The sequence below is a fragment of the Gavialis gangeticus genome, unplaced genomic scaffold (assembly GCF_001723915.1).
Source record: "Gavialis gangeticus isolate Ggan-Ray unplaced genomic scaffold, GavGan_comp1, whole genome shotgun sequence".
NCBI lineage: Eukaryota > Metazoa > Chordata > Crocodylia > Gavialidae > Gavialis > Gavialis gangeticus.
Genome location: NW_017728993.1, coordinates 38,096,185 through 38,108,660, shown reverse-complemented (window position 1 = coordinate 38,108,660; position 12,476 = coordinate 38,096,185). Strand labels below are relative to the sequence as shown.

General features: G+C 42.0%; 1 long non-coding RNA gene across 1 annotated transcript; it reads right to left on the bottom strand.

Moving 5' to 3' along the window:
• Nucleotides 1–10,358: 10,358 nt before the first annotated feature.
• On the bottom strand, nucleotides 10,359–11,359 carry LOC109305379. Its single transcript, XR_002099610.1, has 3 exons — nucleotides 11,270–11,359; nucleotides 10,902–11,023; nucleotides 10,359–10,581 (listed from the first exon to the last, which is right to left on the bottom strand). It is a non-coding gene; the product is annotated as an uncharacterized LOC109305379 (long non-coding RNA).
• Nucleotides 11,360–12,476: the final 1,117 nt, after the last annotated feature.

The window sequence follows — 12,476 nt, the reverse complement described above, 5'->3', positions numbered from 1 at the left end:
ATTAAGAAATTTTATACAGAAATGTATACTATTATTCTTCATTGAGGCACTAAACGTTCTCTCACTGCAGTTGTTCACCTTCCAGACAGCTTTGTTGTCATAGTTTTTTAGCTATGAAAAATTCCATGGATGAATAATAGTTATTCTGGTTTAAGTGTTTGCTGCTGGCATCTGATTTCATCTTGAAATTGAAATTTAATGCAACAGAAACCATTAATATGGCCTCAATTTTGAGCTTCTTTTATAATTGCTTTACAAAATGTACCAGTTTGTGCAGAATCCACTTTCAGGGTACTTTGCTGTAAAGCAAGTAGTTGCAGTCAATGAACTTTTTTGAAAGAAAAAATGAGACTAGAGGATGCTGAAGAACATATAGAAAAATGTTTTGGAGCCTTGATCTGTTTTCTATATCTATGCTGTCAAGGAGCAGTCAGCCAGAGGCACACAGAGGCAGTGTTAATGGAGGAGAAGGCTGAGATGTATCAGGTTGATATTTGAAGTGTGATGACCTGGATTTTCTTCACATTCATTCACCTCTGTACTTGCTGTGATGTTGATGTGTTAGCTTGGATGAAGACAGCTCTTATAGAAATCTCTAGAAATTGTATAAGTAGTGAAATGTCTTATTCAGCATACTATAATGGTCACTTATCTTAAATCCTCTGTTCCCTTAACATCCCCCCTGGCCTCTTGTTAGATACTACCTGGACTGGATTGCTGAAGTGAGGCTTGTAGACTAAGGGTAATATAACTAAAATAATAGCGTTTATTTTTCTTTTTTCTTCCCATTCTGCTTACTTCCCTCTCACTCATAATCCCCAGATCCATCTAGTTGGCCAATTTTGAAGTGCAATTTTCTTAAGGACTGTTTGATTGAGGTAGAAGAGCTTAGCTTAATTGGAGCTTAGCTTAATGTGGTCATAATGATGATGAAGAAGACAGGAGCACATCAATTATGAGTCCTCAGTATCTTCAGGACCGTGAACAAATGCTATATGAAAAAGAATTACAATTACCTAGAAGAAGTTTCACAAACAGCTAGAGGTTTGTTCCTTTTGTTTCTCTGTCTTATAGAATTAATAATTTTTATTAGAGGAATGCAACACATGTACTAGTGACACAAGGAGATGTATTTTCATAATGAGCTTAAATTCAGCAACAAATAGAGTTTACATTTCTGTCTGCCATGCACTGATTTAAAATTGTAACCCTACCTGCCATTGCCCTTTTATGATACATAAGGTACTGTCATGTGTGTAGAGTCACTGGATACAACTATATTTAGATAGACGCTTTTGAAATACCAGGAATAGTTCTTTTTGATGCTCTGGATTGTTCAGTAGTCAGTGAAACAGTAACATGAAAAGTTAGCATTTCTTTACACTGTTCACCACAGTTTATACAACATTGAAATTGTGTGTCATAAGTTTTACATAGAACAGGAGTGTCCACCCCCACCCTGCAGTATGGAACCAGCCCACAGAGCCATGTAATCCAGCCTGTAGGTCCCCACAGAGGTCTGGAAACTTGGCAGCAGGGGATTGGTGGTAATTAACACTGCCATTGCGGCTTTGTGACCAAATTTCCAAGCCCCATATGATCTGAGTGGGGACCCAATGCAGCATGTGGGATTGTAATGGGTCTCCCTCCCCAGTGCCATCTTCCTAGTCATCCACACCTTATGTGGGGCACCCTTGGGATCCTTCTGTCCTGCTCTAATTTTTCCTGCCACATCTTGTTGGAATTTATTATGAGAGCAGGAAACTGCCTATTCCGTTCGGTATGTTTGGGTCTCTCCTAGAATGGCCTGACCCTTTTTATTCTAGCTAGGCCTCCTCATCCAAACCCACCACACAGGGTTTGACCCCAAGGCTCTAGCTTTTCCTTCAAGTGCCTGGAGGCTCATGGCTCCCTTTTCTGTTCCCTTCTGGAACAAGGCCTCCCCTTGGTCCAGGGGGGCGGGCACCAGCCCCACAGCAGAGGGGCCACCAGTTCAAAACCAGGGGCAACCTGCCAGTCCCAGCAACAATACAACCCCCCCATATATATATATATATATATCTATCCTTGCACACCCCCACATCAGGCATCCCTTGCCTTTTTAAGCTCGTCATTCCAGTGCTGGGGTCTGTGCCCCCAAAAGGCTGCGCCCTCACTGGCACCGGGGTCTGCACCCTTAAAAATGAGGCCTCCTCCATCCCCTAATAGCCTCACCCAAACCTCCGGTTGTAAACAACAAACATAAAACTCAAGCCTCTAGGCTATAACATAAATCTCTGCCAGTTGGCAGTAACATCATTCTTCCTGCGATACCAGGGTGGCTCTATCTTTCCCCAGTCTCAGGCCTTACCTGCAGTCCAGCCTCCCCTCTTAGCTCAGTCTGACAAAGCTCCTTCCCCTCTGGCTACACACAGGGAACTGCCTCCCTGGACTCAGTCCTGGGGTTTAAATGGGATCCAGGCCCTGCCCCTTCCGGTCAGCTGACCGCTGACAGGTATGAGTCACTGGCTCCCTTCGGTTGCCCTAGCGACCAGCACCTGGGCTCCTTCCTCATTGCTCCCAAGGGATCAAGCCCTGGCTGGGCCATTCCCATGCAGTTGGATTGGACTTTGGCCCTGCATGAGTGCATTGGGCCCCAGCTAGGCCAGCACTACATGCTGGATCTGGCTTACAGACACATCTGACCCCTGGACAGACCAGACCAGATTTGGCACCAGTTACCAGCCTGCAGCCAAACATTCAGCACCACTGATCTAGAATAACAAAAGCAAAACAATTCAGAGCAAAGGGTAAAGCTGAGATTGGCCAGGAGGTTCTCAGCTGAATACCTTTCAGATGCCTTGTACAGTCCTTTCCTCTGCCAAATCCTGATTCTGTTCACTTTCAGAACAGATTGTAAGGCCTATTTAATAATAGTGGCATTACTTCTTTAGTGCTTTGGACAGTAATACTCTGTGATGACACTGTGCTAAAACATAGTGAGACTCTGTTTCTGTTTAATTGAGGCATAGGTATGGAGATTATCATTAGACTTATTTATATGAAACAACCATAATTTCTTGATTTAAAAATATATCAGAATATGTTCCAGGGTGACTGGTTCAGCTTTTCCTCTCACATAAACCCTAGAAGGACTTCCCAGGCTTAAAGTTATGCATGTGCACGTTTGTATCATTAGATTGTGGTTAGGACTTGTTCAAATGAAGTCAATAGTCCTACACAAAGGTAGAATACAAGACCAGAATACATAAGAACAAGTATTTGCTCTGTTACAATGTTACTATGTGAAAATCTAAATGTTTAAGGAAAATTCTACAAAAAGCTAGGTCCTCATTCCTCACATCTGTACCTGTTTCCATTGAAATCAAAGGCAAACTTACCACTGGTTCCAGTCAAAGCAGAATAGGAGTCTAAGTTTCTTTTTCTTCTTTTTTCAATAACTTGGTGTGATTTAAAGTCTGTGGCTTGACTTTCAATACAAGTTGCATTTTCTCAGTACTTCTGAAAATTAGGAAGCTAATATTTTTGTCCTACTCAACCTACTGACCCAAAATGCTGCCAGTTGTAAGATATCAGGCAGAATTCATTTTAATTTTAGAAACACAGCTTTACTGGAAGCACTAACTGGTCTTTATGTCCAGCAGTGCTGCTAGTCTTTGTTGTAATACCAGTGGTGTGTGGAAATGCTCAAGCGTAAACATATGCTAATTTGCTTCTGCAAGTGTTTCTGAATGTTAAATAATGTGAAAAGAGCAAGTTTGGTAAGTATTGTATTGACAAATGTATTACCTTAAAACCTGAGAATCTACAGGAGGATTTTCTGTATAATTGAGAATAATAAAATTGAACTGCTCCATCTAGTGGTAAGCTAGTATATCTGACTATTTTTCTCTAAAGGATTTAGAAGCTAGGTTCTTCTGACTTTGTGTGTGTAGACCAATGAGATTGCTCATGTGAGAAAAGGAAAAGGGCTGTCCTGGTCACCTTAATTCCATAGACATTCTGCATTTTACTTCAGTGGGAGAAGAACTCTGAAGCCAAATCTTCAAAACTGGGCACCTAACACTCACCGACTTCAGCAGGAAACTGGACACCTAAATATCTCTGAGGATATGGTCCTGAGTCTCTTTGGTTTGTTTTGTCTTCTGGAAGGAAGAACACTTAATTATGTAAATAATTCAAGACTTTGTATGCGTCTTGAGTGGACTTTTCTGGTACTAAAGAATCATACATTGTCAAAAACTTATCTTTAGCATACAATGCGAGATTACTTTTGGCTGCTGACTTACTCTTTTCTAAATTAAACTGGCATCAGTAATATACTTTTATAATAAAATGTGATTTAGTATGTGAATTTATCTTCTAATTCACAACACACTGGCATTAAAATTCTAGATTTAAAAAAATCAATAAGAGAAAAATCCCTAGAGCAGCATTCCCAAGCCTAGGGTACAAATAGACTCAGTTCAGGCAGTGAGACAAAAGGGCAGAATTAATAAGAGCAAATAACATTGTTTGAATCAAGTCTACCCTGCAATCACCCTCTTTTAACTTCAAATGGATGTTTAAAAAAAAAAGCAGGCAACTACCTGTACTGTATTTCCCTCTTGGCCCCAGCTGGGATTTCATGTGTTGCTGGCTTCTGTTAGGATTGGGGCATAAGCAGTCTTGAAGAGCACAGGGTTAAGCTAGTTTTTGCAGGGAATCCAAACCAGGGGCCGAGGCTGCACCAAGGGGTCAAAACCAGGAAGTCCAAGTTATTTTCCTAGTCCACAGTGATAGTCAAATGCGTGGTCCAGGCCAGGCCAGAAATCAGGTCGGGGGAGTTCAGGACACACAAAGGGGTAAGCAGGAGCGAAGTACTGGGGTCCAAGGTAGGAATAAGGGTAAAGGCTGGGAGTTGCTGCAGGGTTTAAGCCATAGAGCAGAAAAGGCCAAAGTGAAGGGCCTGGGCTTATACTAAGACCAGCCCATCCTGCAGGCAATTAGCTTAACCTTGGAATCTGATACCACTCTGATACTTGGTGGTGCTGCTGTGGGTTCAGATTGCATTCTAATAGCCGCAAGAAGTCAGAAAGTGGTCTGTCAACTGAACTTTTCTGTTCTGTTTTCACAGCACGTGTCCAAGCAAAAAAGAATACATGGAGCTGAGCATCTGATGTCACAGGGAGCAGCAAAAATATTTAAACATAAATATGAACAAACAAAAGGGGGAAATTAAAAAGAAAATTGAACAAGAAAATGAAGAAAACACAGGCAGAGAAAAGGAGTGTTTGGAGAAGAAGAAATGAATAGAAGAAAGAAGGTAAAGTGATAGCTATTCCAGGGCACACAGCAAGGGGGCACATTAGAGTAACCATCTGCCATCTCATGTGGGTCTCTAATAAGAACAGTCTTTTCTGAGCTTATTTTTCTTGGGTCAACTTCATTTTTTTTATAATCTGCCATTGAAGGATGTAGGAAACATAAATAGTTCAAAACTGAATCAATTCAAATTCGCGTAACTTTTACCTCTTCTTAATAGAGAGAGGCCTGAACACTCCTGTTTTGTTCAAGAATCATCTTAGGCCCCAGGTGCTTGAAAAAAGTTTTTATTCAAAGATCATGTCCAACTCCAACTACAAAACAGAACATGGGCTTCTGCAATGCACATCCCTTTCTGTCTTCACTTAAAGTGTGCAGGCTGCAATACCACATCTTCATTTTCCAGCCAAGATCAACAGCTATCATACAATAGAGATATAACAAACAATTCCAAAATCTTAAATCCATCTAGTAATGAAACTTATTAACAATATTAGCTTAACCCCTGAGGTGCCTCACACTATTACTTGAACTTTCAAGATGCCCTTTGAAATACCATGTTTTTCTCATGTATAACCCATACCTTTTTCCCCAAAACCATCTCAGGGAAATTGGAGTGTGGATTATGCCAGGAAAAGGGATCCCCATAGGTTTGGAAATTTGGTGCAGGGGGAGGGGGCAGAGTGGTGGCAGCATCCATTGTCATGGCTCAGGGAGCCATTGGAATTAATATTGCCTCTGTTCCCTCTACCCTTCTCATGAAATTTCCAAACCGATGTGGTGCCCTCTCCCCATCCACACCCTGGCACTTTAGCTAAAGTTTGTTGGACTTTTGAAGCACAGGGACGTTGAATGTGAGACAATGCTGGTGCTTTACAGTGGCTCTGAGAATCAGTCAGAACAGGAGAGAGCCACCCTAATTAAAGCACATTCCCTCACCCCTGGAGCACATGTATGTGCCCCCCATGGAGCGCCCTATGGGTGTGTCCAGACGAGCATGGCTGTGTGGTATGTGGCAATACAAACACATCTGCAGCACCACATACTGCACCGAGGTGTTCTCTGTGCTGCAAGGGTGCACTGCCTGTGCGTGCGTTGTTCCAGTTTTTTTTTCCTGCAAGTTTTTTTTTGACCCCTGGATATCCAGGGATCAAAAAAACCCACAGAAAAAAACCCAGAGCAGTGCACACATGGGCAGTGGGAGCTGCTGAAAAGCAGAACCAGGCCACCCAGAGCCGTGCTACAGCTGCCAGCCAGGCTTTGCCTGGCAGGGTCACCACAACTGAAGCCCTGGAAGGCCCCTAGAATCCCAGGTAAGGATGCTGGGGCCAGTACAGTGCTAGCCCTAGCTTCCCCTACCACCCTTGGGGTAACTTGCAGTACACCAAAGCACGCCTGGTATGGGTGTTCCCCAGAGACAAGTAGCTTTTATTGCAAGGTGCACCACTGTTACTTGTCCCCAGGGTACCAAATGTCCATGCTCATCTGGATGCGGCCTATATGTCTATCTGTGGTGACAACCCTGTAATACCATGAGACCATCTCATGTGATGCCACTGCTGTTTCTGATTGATTTTCATCAGAAATGCGTACTGCTTCATTCAGGGGGGTCGGTTGTAACTGTGTTGGTCTAAGGACATAGGCAGACAAGGTTCTTTGGGTAAATCTGATATCTTCTATTAGACCAACTCAGCTAGTTGGAAAAATTCTTCTTAACAAGCTTTCAGGCACCAATGACCTTCATCAGGCTGACGAAGTGTTTGCAGATGGTCTGTGCTCTTCCTGGATGAAGTAGTAAAGCAGCCTTCATTCATGTTCATGAAGTAATGGAAGCTCCCTGGACCCCAGATCATACTGCTTTATTTATTTATTTATTTATTGGTAGCTTTATCTAGCTCTTTATATTTCTGAAAATCCTTTATTCCTCTAACAACAATTTCAGATGGTATGTTTGGAGTGTTGCTGTAGCTATGATGGTTCAGGAAATATGTGAGAAGCAATGTTAGTTCAGTAATATTTTTTATTGGACAAATGGTATAGTTGGGAGAGATGTTATACATGCTTTGGGCACAAAGTGCCCTTCAACTTCACCAGCTTCAGAGGCAATCTAGTTTCTGGCTTTTCTGTTAAGCAGAGTATCTGCAGGATATTTCATTGTTGCTGTCCTTAAATACAACACAACTAAGTATGAATGAGAGTTTGACTTCACAGTCTTTTCTGTGGTTATTTGTTTATTTCTTACACCATTTTCTACCACCCCATTGGATTGGAGATAATGTGTATTAAATGTTACATTTCTAAATCTGTTTTTCACCTCAAAGTGCTTGAACTCACACCCACAAAACTGTGGTTCATTGTCAGAAATTACCATGTTGTATACTGTGGGGCTAGCAAAGATAAATCAACACCTTCCTTTTACTCTGGAAACTATTCTGGGCAGATAACAAGTAAAGCACTGTTTAAATCTTTTTTTTTCCAGTTATTTTGCACACTTGCAGAGACTTCCAGCTCTGTTAGATGTTGTAAGTGCCAAATGTTTCCACACAGGTTATCTTTTTTTGTTTTTTATTTGCTATGTATGGTGTTCAGGAACCACTCAAAACCTAAGGTACTTGAAAAAAGCATGCATTAATCACAGACAAGTTCCAACTACAGTAGCACAACAGGCCGTACATTTCTGCAGTGTCCCTCTCTAGAATTCCTGATACCAAATTTAACCCATACACTTCAAGGTGTAGCTTCTAGTAGCACAAACCATTTATATGGTTCTCTGAAGAGCTAAACCAGAAAGAAACCAGAAATGTTTCCCCCCTGTAACACTTGTATTTACTCCAGGGGTTTCATTGGTTGTAGGTATGTTGATAAAATTCCCCATATACATATAAGCACAGAGTTTCCCAGTCATCTTGTTTCCTCCTTTAGTTTATCAGTTACCTTTAAACAGAAAGAATGGACAAGTAGCACTAAATTATAATGTACAAATACAGAGATTTTACCAGAGCTGTTCACATTTCTCCAGTATTTCTGAACTAACGTGAACTTCCCACTGTTTTGCTAAACTGGCTTTTATGTACTACACAGTATTTTCTCTTACAGATTGACGGGAACTGCTGTGGTGGAAAGGACTTGTGATAGCATGGCAGCTGGAGCTGTGAACTGGGCATAGCAGGGAAAATTTTAGGAGCCTAGAACTTTTGCTTATTTGCCTTGCATATCCTGCATTTTGGTTTCTTCTTCTAAACACTCATTTGCCACACTTTTTCAGCTTTGGGGGACTAATATGAAGGCATTATTGCTTGGTGACTAATAGTAACTGACTGGCTCAAAATAAAACCTCAGGAAAGAACAGAGAAAGAGGCATGGCAATAGAAGCAACCTTTGAGGTGTCTTTCAGGGTTGGAGTTAAGCCTGGGCATGTGAGTGTGAAATTGGATCATGACCTATGGGCAGATATATATGGCATATGGGAGTGCCTTTGAGTATTGTGGTATTGTATGTGGGAAAAGAGTGAGGTGCTGCATTATTTTTTATGAAATATTGTACGTCTCAGTTTAGCTGTTAACTTGGGCTGTTTACCTAACCTCAGAGATTAACTTCTTTTTGGAGACACTCTTTGAGGGGTGGGTAATAGGTGTTCACAGAAGTTGTAGCTTTGTCTGGGTTCAATGAGTGGACTGTTAATAGACATTTGAATAGATCTAGCTGGGACATAAGATGGATAGGCAAAAGAAAGTTGCTAGCCCCAGCAAACTGGTTCTGCCAGGGGGGCTGCAAACCAGACAGTGGGACAACTGGGGAATTTTGATCCTTTTCATAAAACTGATTAGGGGGCCCATCTGACAAAGGAACCTAGAGATTTTGAAAGAAATTCTCTCACCAATCTTGACAGGGTAAACCTGGGCAAGAGAGAGGCTTCCCAGCAAGATGATGGGTTCACCTGAAGATGAGTGTGATTGCCCAAAAGAAGCAGCCACGTGCAGTGGGAGATCCTGGACTTTTTTGAGGTCTCTGATATGAGCCTAAAGATCACTAGAGAGTAATGAGAAAGCTGAGGTAGGAAAATGTGTGTAGGTGAGTTTATTTTTCTTATTTTTGTCTGTATAAATTTCTAAATTAGCAAAAGTAGTTGTGCTTAGGAGCCTCTACAAAGTCTCTATGCCTGCCTTCTTTCAGTTGTCCTAGGTCGCTGAAGAATGAACTATAATTATAACCTTTTGGGTGGCCTGGGTCTATGTGAAAGGGTGAGCTAACACTATTTACTGGACTTAAGAGCTCAGGGCAGCTGGGCTACATGATCTTATTTCTGAACAGGTAAGATACAGTGGTCCAATGTCCTGGAAATATGACATGAAGGCCAAAGGAAGACGTAATGTTGCAGCCAACCCAGACCAAGCACACAAGGGTTGAATATTGGGGTCCAAACAGGGCAGTTTAATGATTGTCCAGCCAGGAAGAGCTCTACCAATGGTGAGACATGATATTCAGTTGGTAAGGCATACATGGAGGTTTAGTTCACCTTAATTGGCTATTTCCTTTTTGCTAGTTACTGGAAAAGGGGCTTGGACTGTCTTAAGGTCTGCTAATAACACTTTTATGTGGGATTTGGAAAAGAAAGATTTCGTACGTTCTTAAATTAGTAGGGCCCAAGTCTCACCTGCAAATGCTGCAGTCCCAGAACCAGATGCATTTTGGCTATCACTTTTTAAATTGTTAGGATACAAAAGAGATTTCAGAACTAGGCAAGAGTGGATGTTATGATGTTTATATAAAGAGAAGTGAAGAGTTTAAGAAAGTACAGAGGGAGGAAGTATAGGAGAGTACAAAGGAATCAATTCAACTTCAATTCCAGAGAAGAAGACATTAAACAAGTAATTAGATAGTCAATCTGTGGCCTCTTGGAAAAGAACAGTGAGATAAATAACAGTCAACAAGGGTTAGTTCAATCAGTCATGTCAAACTAAGAATCAATCATGTCAAACTAACCTAATTTCACTCTTTGATAAGATAACTAATTGAGTAGCTAAAGAAAATATTGGAGATATCACATACCTTGATTTTTGGAAAGGTACTAGATATAGCAGCATATAGCACTGTTGCTGGAAAATTAGAGAGTTGTGTGATTGGACTATAATCAAATGTCCCTTTAAGGTAGAAATGCAAAGAACTTTAACTAGGATAAGAATATGCTTTATTTATATGGTGCTGTATGTGCCCCAAGGTGATGTACTCCAGTCTGAGAATCATGAAGCTAGGTAAATGTTCCACTGTGCATTATTTCTGTAACACAAACACAAAAAAGAGATTACCCATTAGGGATCCAGTTTTGTGCTATTAAAAAGAGTTGCACTAAACACTTTTCAACTTCAAGAGGAACAGGGGCCATACTCTTTCTGCCTTACAACTGTGAGGAGTGAATCTATGGAAATCTGCAGAATTATTTGCTCTGTAGCTTGAAGTTCTTTAAAAAAAAAAAGCTGTCTTTTCTGCATGAATTAAAAAAAGAATAATGGTTAAATCTATTGGACTAAAGCTCAGGACAGCTAGGAGTTTTCATTCTTATTTGTGCCAGACATCCTGTGCGACCCTGGACAGCTCACTTGGTGTTTGTTTCTCAACTGTAAAATGGGGATAATACTTCCTTTCTGCTCACTTTCAGGCCCCCCCTGGGATTTGAGCCTGGGTAGGGTTACCATATTGCCAGTATCAAAAAAGAGGATACCTATGGGGGGAGGGGACATATGATTGTGGTGGAGGGCAGTGATATGCCTATGCCCTGTCTCTGCCCTTCACTCCTAAGCCACAGCCCCTCCAGCCCTGCTGCTGCTTCTCACTCCTGACTCACTGTACCCTGCCCCCCAGCCCTGCCTGTGCCCCTCACTCCCAACCTGCAGTCCCCTGCCCCTCCAGCCCTGCTACCCACCCAGCTTACATGCACAGATACTCTCTCTGTGTCTCCCTCTCTTACCTGCAAGTAGTTGCTGGGGCATGCAGAGGACATGATCCCCAATTGCCTTCCCTGCTGTCCTCAGCCATAAGCAGTGAAGCCACAAGTGCCCAGGAAAAGCCAGAGCAAAAACCCAGACATTTGCTTACATTTCAAAAACCTACCTAGACAGGGGGCCAAAAAAGAAGACACATCCTGGAAAACCCAGCTATATGGTAACCCTAGGCCTGGGTATTTCACACCCACAAGCAGATGCCTAAGCTATAGCAGGCTAGACACCAGCCCGACCTTCTGTGAGGTTCCCAGTGAGGAACCAAGTGACTTGGGTGAACCAATGGGAGCCACAAGTCCTTGATATAAAAACCCTCTCATTCCCTGTATGGCCTTTTCCCATCAGCGCTGTGGTTAAATGTTGCTGTCTTGGACAACGCCCCTCCTCCTCCCACCCCCTGCCTCCCAGAGCAGCTGAATAAATGCCCTCCATTGTGAAGCACTAGGAAAGTGTGCACTAGCCTGTCTTAATGTGCATTAACTAAAGAGCATGGTTTTAAAGTGACACTTAACGTGCATTAGCTAAATAGCATGTTTTTAAATGATGCTTTAATATGAATTAAAGCACACATGTGGATGTGCCCCCTGACTAGTAAACCTTGTTGAAATAATGGTAAACTAATTGAGCTCTTACCAGTGAAGCTGCTTCTGCACCAATGGGGGGGGTAATTAACTTGGTAGCAAGCTAATTGATGCTGTTATTCAGCTGTGGTAATTAAACAATTTTGTTATGGTTTTGACTACACGGTTTCTGATTGAGGCAGCCTGGACTAGCCCAATGTGTTCAGGGATACCACTCTGGAATGTGGTAAGTTGGCCATGTAAATCTGGCCCATCTAATAGGAAATATTTACTCTTATTATGTGAGGTGACCTGTAAAAGCACTAAGCCTGAAAGTGTTTGTAGACTTGGACCTTTAGGCTCTAATCTCAAAAGGTGTTCTTTGTAGGCTAATCATCATATCCGGTTCAGTTGGGTGGGTTTCCTCCAGGGTCTTCCTGGGAGACAGAGTACAAGATAGAATAGTTCAGATTTCCAAAGCTCCACTTGAATTGACACTGTGAGGAAATGATCACAGAGAAAAATTCTGTGGAAGAAGTTCTCTCTCGAGTTAGAAGCTGAAAAAAGGAACAGGCAAAAGGCTTCAGAAGGACATGGTGTCAAGATGCAAATCACA